Here is a 9,809-nt window from a genome sequence, read left to right on the forward strand (position 1 = left end):
CCTTCATCTTCAGAATACTTCCATCGACGTTGACGGGAGTCATGCTTGAACACACCACCTCGAATTCCTTCAGATGCTTGTTCGGATCCTCCATGGACAACCCATGGTACTTCGGAATGTGGTGAAGCAAGATTGACTTCAACTCAAACTCCTCGGTCTTGCCTTCGGCCGGTGGGGGATATTGAATACACAAGGGTGCTGCATTAGCCAATCCCGAAGCAGAAAGCTCCTTGAGTGTCCGGGTGTCTACGGCCATAACTTGTGGTTCTTTAACTACCCTTGCCGTGGGTTCCTCAAAGATCCCTGTCGTGGCCTCTTCTTCCTTTTCTAGGCCTTGTTCTTCAAGCTCAAGTTCCGGGCTTGGTGGATTTGACTCGTGGTGCTTCTTCCTTCGTCTCAAAGTCCTCTCAAAATCGCTGTCAAAGTCCAAGATATCCTCACGAATAGGTTGAGAATTCCGAGTCATACACTAGTACCTAAAACAAGAAGAACAAAATTAGGTCAGAAACTTAACAAAGTATTGGGGCCTCGAATGATCTATCTTTGATGCCTCCTGCTCCGATGCCTTCTGCTCTGATGCCTCCTGCTCCGATGCCTCCCGCTCCTAGAGTTTTGCCATGTAGTGGGGCTTCACGTAAACAACCCTTGTGAAAGCTCCATCTTTTTTTTTTTTTTTTTTTTTTTTTTTTTTTTTTTTTCACGCACTTGTAATTTCTCAGAAATCAATGAACATGCTTTGTTTTATTCAGTGTATTGGGTTGCCTCCCAAGTAGCGCTTTCTTTTACGTCTTGCAGCCGGACAGTACCTCCGTTTAAGCTTGACTAGGTTCCACGGCATAGAGGGGTACCTCCTCCACGACATGCTCCTTAAACGTCTCGTAATAGGGCTTCAATCGATGCCCATTCACTTTGAATTCTTGGTGCGTCCTTGAACTTTTGATTTGCACTGCACCATGAGGGAAAACATTAGTGACAATAAAAGGACCAACCCATTTGGAACGCAACTTACCCGGAAACAACCGAAGGCGAGAATTGAACAACAACACTTTCTGCCCAATAGAGAACGTCTTGGCACGAATCATCTTGTCATGGAATGCCTTCGTTTTCTCCTTGTAAATCCGAGCATTCTCATATGCTTCATTTCGGATTTCATCAAGCTCACACAATTGAAGCTTTCTATGTAAACCTGCGGCATCAAGGTCCATATTGAACGTTTTGACGGCCCAATGTGCACGATGCTCTAACTCGACAGGAAGATGGCATGGCTTCCCATAAATGAGCCGAAAAGGTAACATCCCAATGGGGGTTTTGTAGGCAGTGCGATACGCCCACAATGCATCGTTTAAGCGCAAATTCCAATCCTTCCTTGTAGGCCCCACGGTCTTCTCAAGAATCTGCTTGATTTCCCTATTCGAAACCTCGGCTTGCCCGCTCGTTTGAGGATGATAAGGTGTGGCCACCTTATGCGTGACATTGTATTTCTTGAGCAACGCCTCGATGGTTCGATTACAAAAATGGGAACCTCCATCACTAATTAGCACTCGTGGCATTCCAAACCTTGCAAAAATGTTAGTTTTCACAAAATCTGCAACCACTCGAGAATCATTAGTTCGGGTGGCTTTTGCTTCCACCCATTTCGACACATAGTCCACAGCAAGCAATATATAAAGAAACCCATGTGATGAAGGAAAGGGACCCATAAAATCAATACCCCAAACATCAAAGATTTCAACACTAAAAATGGGGGTTTGCGGCATTTGTTGTTTAGGACCAATATTGCCCGTTCTTTGGCATCTATCACAAGACATGCAAAATGTTCTAGCATCCCTAAAGATGGTAGGCCAATAGAAACCACATTCTAACACCTTAAGTGCTGTTCTTTGAGTGCCAAAGTGTCCCCCACAAGCATAAGTGTGACAAAAGGTTAGAATAGCATTAAACTCAGAATCGTGCACACACCTACGGATAACTTGGTCAGGGCAATACTTCCATAAATACGGGTCATCCCACACATAAAACCGTGCCTCTTTCTTCAATTTATCACATTGGTGTTTAAGTAATTCACTAGGAACATGTTTAGACACCAAATAATTCACCAAATCAGCATACCACGGTTCACTTACCTTGACGGACATCAGTTGCTCATCTAGGAATGTCTCTATGATAGGCACGGCATCCTCCTCATGCACCATACGGCTCAAGTGGTCAGCCACCACGTTTTCACTTCCCTTCTTGTCCCGGATTTCGATATCGAACTCTTGGAAAAGAAGCATCCAACGAATGAGTCGTGGTTTGGCTTCCTTCTTGGTGAACAAATACTTCAATGTTGCATGGTCAGTATAAATAATAACTTTAGTACCAAGCAAATAAGAACGGAATTTATCTAAAGCAAATACAACAGCAAGAAGTTCTTTTTCAGTGGTAGAATAATTCAATTGTGCATCATTTAAAGTTCGAGAGGCATAATAGATAACATGCAGCCTCTTTTCCTTCCTTTGCCCCAAAACAGCTCCTAATGCATAATCGGAAGCATCGCACATAAGCTCAAAAGGAAGGCTCCAATCCGGTGGAACTATGATAGGGGCCGAAGTTAGCATTTCTTTGAGGTGATTGAACGCCTTCTCACACTCCTCGTTGAAGTCAAATGCCACATCTTTCTGGAGGAGACCGCAAAGAGGGTTTGAGATCATGGAGAAGTCCTTGATAAATCACCTATAAAATCCTGCATGACCAAGAAACGAACGAACCTCTCGAACCGAAGTAGGAGATGGTAAGTAGCGTACAAGATCTATTTTCGATTTATCCACTTCAATTCCTCTTTTTGAAACAATATGCCCTAGAACTATGCCTTGTCTAACCATAAAGTGACATTTTTCCCAATTAAGCACAAGGTTAGTTTCTACACATCGTTTCAAAATTATTGTGAGATTTTCCAAACAACCATCAAATGAATCACCAAACACATTGAAATCATCCATAAATACCTCAATAATCTTTTCCACAAAATATGAAAAGATACTTACCATACACCTTTGAAACGTGGCCGGAGCATTGCATAAACCAAAAGGCATGCGACGATAAGCAAAAGTACCAAAGGGGCATGTGAAAGTTGTCTTTTCTTGGTCATCCGGCGCTATGACAATCTGATTATATCCAGAATAACCATCAAGGAAACAATAAAAAGAATGACCGGCTAACCTTTCAAGCATTTGATCAATGAACGGCAAAGGGAAGTGGTCCTTCCTTGTGGTGGCGTTGAGCTTCCTATAATCAATGCACACTCTCCAACCTGTTTGGATACGGGTTAGCACAAGCTCATTCTCGGCATTCTTCACCACTGTCACTCCGGACTTCTTTGGAACACATTGCACCGGTGATACCCAACGACTATTAGAGATCGGATAAATCACTCCACAATCAAGAAGTTTGATAATCTCCTTTTTCACAACTTCCATCATTGGAGGGTTGAGACGGCGCTGAGCCTTTCAAGTTGGTTTAGCCCCCTCCTCTAGAAGTATGCGATGCATGCATGTAGTCGGGCTAATTCCCCTAATATCGGCCAAAGTCCACCCAATGGCCGTCTTGTGCTCTTTCAACACTCGGATCAACTTCTCCTCCTCTATGGCCGTGAGTGATGAGGAGACAATGACGGGCAATGTCTCGTTGTCTCCCAGAAAGACATACTTTAAATGATCGGGCAACGGTTTAAGCTCAAGTACGGGTGCGTGAATCACTGAGGGTAACAACTTATTAGTGGAAACTGAAATTGAAATTGGGTTAGAAGGGTTACCATGGTGTTGAGGTAGTGACTCAAGGGCAGCCACTATCTCGGCCTCCTCCACACTTCTAGGCACAGCAAAACCAGATTTTTGCCCAATTCCTTGTGCAATTGTTGTTTCAAGTGTATCCCTCTCCAAGGAATCAAGAAAATCCTGCGCCAAATCATCAATTATATCAATAGAAAAGCAAGAATGATCGTCCTTAGGAAATTTAATACTTTCAGAAAGATTGAAATTAATGACTTCCCCATCAAATTCCATCGTTAAAGTTCCTTTAAACACATCTATCTTGGTGCGGGCTGTTTTCATGAAGGGACTCCCTAATAGAATCGGCAATGGGGTGGAATGGGGTGAATCCTCTATGTCAAGCACGTAGAAATCCGCTGGAAAAATCAAGTTACCAACCTGCACCAAAACATCTTCCAAAACACCCTTTGGATATGCATTAGAACGATTGGCTAATTGAATTATCACACCATCATTTTTAAGCTCACCTAAGTTCATAGATGCATAAATAGAGTATGGCATAACATTAATCGACGCCCCTAAATCTAACATGCATTGTTCAAACTTAGTATTACCAATAATGCACGGAATTGTAAAACTACCCAGATCTTTGCATTTAGGGGGTAATTTCCTTTGTAACACAGCAGAGACATTTTCACTTACTTGAACCACCTCTTTGTTTGAAATCCTTCTCCTTGTTGTACAAAGTTCTTTTAAAAACTTAGCATACCTCGGGACTTGCTTAATCGCATCAAGGAGCGGGATATTGACTTGAACTTTCCAAAAGGTCTCTAGAATGTCATTCTCGGCTTCTTCCTTCTTTGATTGCCTAAACCTGCCAGGAAAGGGCACATTTAGTGGAATAGAACTAGAAAAAGTCGAATTGGGACTTACCTTGGTGGTTTAGGACAGTTTAGGAGGACTAGATGAATTCGGCAAGGTTTGATCATCCTTGGCCGTGGGCTTTGCTCCCTGTGCTTCTTCTTGCAGCAACTTGTCCTCCTCGTCTTGACTTGATTTGGATGTATTTGAGTCTGTTCCAACCTGTTTACCACTTCTCAACATGATGGCCTTAGCGGTTTCAAATCCTCCCTTTGGGTTCATAACGGTTGAACTAGGCAATCTGCCTTGTTCTCTAATTTGCCCCATAAATTCGGCAATTTGACCCATTTGCTTCTCCAAATTGTCCACCCGTTTGTCTTGGATTTGCCTCTCCTTATTTTGAGTTTGTACTTCCTGCGTCAAAGTAGTAAGTAACTTAACAACTTGATCATTATCCAAAGACATACCTGAGGTTGTTAGGGCAGATTGCACTTGGTTTTGATTGGGGACGAATGGCTTTGTATAAAAGGCCGGTGGTTGCTGCCTAAATCCTCCTTGTGGTTGTTGAGGATCCCGCCATTTGAAATTTGGATGGTCCCTCCACCCCGGATTGTAGGTATTAGAGTATGGATCATGGCGTGGTTGATTTTGGTTCCCAAAACCCACGGCATTGGCAGATTCCCAACCCCCATTCTCAATTAATTTAGGGCATTGATCATTGGCATGTCCTTGCATAGAGCACACGCCACACACACTTGGTCCATGAATCTTCATTCCCTCGGCCAACTGAGAAACAATAGAAGTAAGGTTAGCTAATTGGGATTGAATTTCGGGCATAGAACTTACCTCATTCACTTGTGGCCGTGGGGGGTCTCTTTGTCCAACACCTTCGTATTGTTGTGCATTATGTGCTCGGTTGGCAATTAGAACTTTTACAGCCCCCGGAGTTTTATCCACCAACGCACCTCCCGCCGAGGCATCAAGCATTTGGCGTTCCATGGGAAGGAGTCCTTCATAGAAGTATTGAATGAGCAGCTCCTCCTTCATTTGATGCTGTGGACAAGAAGCAACAAGTGATTTAAAACGTTCATAATAAGAAGGAAACGATTCACCTTGATTTTGTTGGATGCCACTAATCCGTTTCCTCAAGAGAATGATTCTTGAAGTTGGAAAAAACTTCTCCAAGAAAGCTCTTTTCATGCTATCCCAAGATGTAACCGTTCCGGGTGCTAATTCGTAAAGCCAATCCTTCGCCTTTTCCAAAAGTGAGAATGGAAAAGCCTTCATCATCAGAATGTTCCCGTCGACATTTATGGGTGTCATGCTCGAACAAACAACCTCGAACTCCTTGAGATGCTTGTTGGGATCTTCCATGGAAAACCCATGGTATTTCGGAATGTGGTGCAACAAGCTTGACTTCAACTCGAATTCATCGGTCTTGCCTTGGGCAGCCGCGGGGTATTGAATGCATAATGGTGCGGCATTGGCCAAACCCGAGGCAGAAAGCTCCTTGATGGTTCGATTGTCCGCTGCCATGGTTGATACTTCCTCTTCAAACTTTGCCGTGGCCTCCTCTTCAACCTCAACTTCTTGCTTTTCTACTTCAGGTTCGGGACTAGGAGGATTAGACTCTTGCAATTTCTTTTTCCTTCTCAAAGTCCTCTCGAAATCGCCTTCAAAGTCGGAGATATGCTCACGAACAGGTTGTGAGCTACGGGTCATAAACTAGTACCTACACAAAAGAGCAAATAAGATAAGTAACCCACTTAATAGACTCGGCACAAGTAAGAAAATAAGTTGCCACACACGGCACAAAAACAAAACACATACACACGGTGCAAAATTTAAAACAAAACAGAAACCAAACAGTTTAAACAAGACTCAAGACAAGGGATTAGCAACTTTGCTAATCCCCGGCAACGGCGCCAAAATTTGATGCGAAACGAATGTGACACATAAATTAAACCCTATTTGTGACAATTGTAGTAATGATGTAAGTAAGGATCGTTCTAACCGGGGATTAGCTAGGGGTGCTAAACACTTGACTCAAATAAATAAAACTAATCTTTAAACACTTAATTCACTTAACGAAAACTCAAAATAAGTCCACAAGACTCCAAATACTTAAAAACACAAAATAAGATAGATTAAGACTAAACAAAATATGGGGGGGGATGAGGTTTTGACGAAATTGAACTAAAATGCACAGATTGTAATTAAGGGCAAAATGTAAATATGAATGTGATGAAAATATGGATGAATGCTAGCTAGAAGGTTCTTCTCCACACATGTTACACTTGCATACAAGATGATTTTCGGTTGGTCTTTCAATGAATTATGAAACTCAACACCCCGGGTTAATTAGGTCCGCTTAAATTAACCGTCAAGTTTTCCTTAAGTTAATGAATTGGATGATTGCATGCGACAACCCAAAGCATTCCCCACAAGTTCCCTACATGAATTGCATAATAGAGATACAAGCAAGAATCATTAAGCATCATGAAAACTGTAAGTGTTGACGAGGCATTCGTTACTATGAATTGCATGAAACTTATGCCAAGAATTTACTTAACGCGATTGTTTATAAGCAACCTCCACTACTTGTGAATATAAGTTCATAACTATTAGGTGAAACTCACTTATATTCTAGCGTCATATTCATGCATGAAAATTAAGCGTGCACTCTCAATAAACATACATAAATAGGTTATCAATCAAATAGTTAAACAAATTGAATCCACAACTCATGAAATTCCAACCAAAGGTAATCAATTCATATTGCAAGCGTAAACATGGTTTCGAATCACCCCCTAGCTATGGGGGGGTTTAGTTCCTCATACGTACAAAACAAAGATACGTAAATTTAATCATTGAAATCAAGGAAAAGAAAACACCTAAAAATTCCAACAACTCAAACTTGAATTGTATGAACGTTTAGGCCCTTCGCCTCTTCTTTGTTGCGGCGCAAGGTCTAAGGATAGGTTTTGGATTGGTGTTTGTATGGAGGAATGGTTGGATAGTGTTTTGGAGGGTTGGGGAGTGGTGGAAATAGAAGAGAAGAATGCTGGAAATGGAATGGGGTGCACGACAAGCTTGTTTCAGGATGTGTTTTTGTGTTGAAATGTGTATGAATGGAGGTGTGGAATTGAATGACAATTGAATGAATGTTTTGTGGCTGCAATGGATGCTTATTTATAGGTGGATGAATGATTAAAAGAGGGAATATGACAGCTAGGAGAGAATGTGGCTGCCATCATGAAGAGTGAAGCTGGAAATGCATGTGAAAGCTGGAAATGGGATGGGTAGCCACATCAAAGGGTGTGGATGTGCTGGAAATGCATGTGAAGATGCTGGAATTGTAAGGCTAGGGTGAATGATGATGAATGCATGTGGATTAAAGAGGGAATATGGAAGAGTGTGGCTGCAATGATGGTGTGGAATGCTGGAAATGCATGGGAAGATGCTGGAATTGTAAGGGGGGACACGGCAATGAATTGTTTTGGGTGATGGGTGCATGTGTTGGCTGAATTCTTTGTTGGGAAAGCATGTGAGGGAATGATTATGGTGAATGATGATGAATGCATGTGGAAGTGTGGCTGAAATGAAGGAGTGGGAAGGCTGGAAATGCATGGGAAGGCACGGCAAGGGATGAATTTGTGTGTGTATGGGAATTTCTGGTTCTAAGGCTTTGTTTGATTGGGCTAGGCCCTTTGTTTTATGTCCTAAAGTGCATACAAGGCTTCAATTTCGTCCAACACTTTGGCTCCAAGCATAAGCTATCCATTCTAAGCCCAATTTTGCTCCAAAATGCTCCAAATTGCACCTTTTTGCTTCCTTAGCCATATGAACCTAGAAACACACGAAAATGGCATAAAGGACTAAAATAACTAAAGAAACACAATGTAAATGCACGAGAACAGGCTAATTAAGTCGCATAAATATGCTCCTATCAAGCTTGAGTTCCTTCCTTCAAGCATGGTACAAAAACTGAATTTTTTTTTCTTTGTGATTACATGTGAAACAACAACTACAACTAAGCATAAACTAAAGAGCAAATCAAGCTTCCATCCATGTTTGTAACTTTCTTTAATAGTCAAGCAATTAAATTAAAAACAAAATCCTAATCATTGTGTTGGAAGGTACCCTAAGACACAAACAAACACACAAAAACAACTCTAAAACAACTCTTTTTGGGTTTCTCAAAACTATTTTTCGAATTTTTGTTCAAATTTTCGTATTTTCTGTTGAAGACATATTAAAACACTTCAATACACACTAAAAACACTTAAAAACAATGAGAAACAACATTAGAACTGATAGGTGAATAAATCCTAGAAAATCTTGCAAAAACAGCTTGTTTACTTTATTTGAATGCATGGGTTGCCTCCCAAGAAGCGCTTGCTTTAACGTCTTCCAGCCAGACGATACCTTTCTTTAAGCTTCATTGGAGCCCACGACATGGAGGGGTATTTCCTCCACAACCTGCCCCTCAAATAATAAGGCTCTATGAATGGAAGGGGATAGTGATCCTCCCTGATTGTGATGTTGAGCTTCCTAAAGTCCATGTAAACACTCCCACCACCTTGAAATCGATTGGAAATCTGCACCAAAGCAAGTAACAACCTATTATTTGAAATGGGAATTGGAATTGGGATTGGAGACTTACAAATATATTGTGATGGAGGCTCAAAAGTGCCAGCACTGTCAACAATTTCACTATGGCTCCTCTCGGCCAGATTGGGTGTTTTAAGGGCAACCACTTCAATTCCCTCTTCAATGGTGGTTCTAGATGCATCTTTCTTGATAGGTGCTAATTGTTCCTACCCTATATCTTTATTCACATCAATGACAAAACAAGGATGAACATCATTAGGATTCTTATTAGATTTAGAAACATTGAATTTAATTATATCACCACCAAACTCCATTGTTAATGCTCCCTTAACCACATTAATTTTGGTTTGGGCAGTTTTCATGAATGGTCTTCCAAGTAGGAGTGGCAATGGTGGAGAATGGGCCGAATCTTCCATTTCAAGCACATAAAAATCAGCCAGAAAGATTAAATGATCAACCTGCATCAAAACATCTTCTAAAACTCATTTTGGATATGCATTAGAACGATCGGCTAATTGAATAATAACTCCATCTTTTTTAAGCTCTCCTAAGTTCATAGATGCATATATAGAGTAAGGCATGACATTA

Source organism: the organism of the source record quoted next, unplaced genomic scaffold, assembly GCF_019419815.1.
Source record: "Pyrus x bretschneideri cultivar Hongxiangsu unplaced genomic scaffold, Pyrus_bretschneideri_v1 Contig68, whole genome shotgun sequence".
Lineage (NCBI taxonomy): Eukaryota > Viridiplantae > Streptophyta > Magnoliopsida > Rosales > Rosaceae > Pyrus > Pyrus x bretschneideri.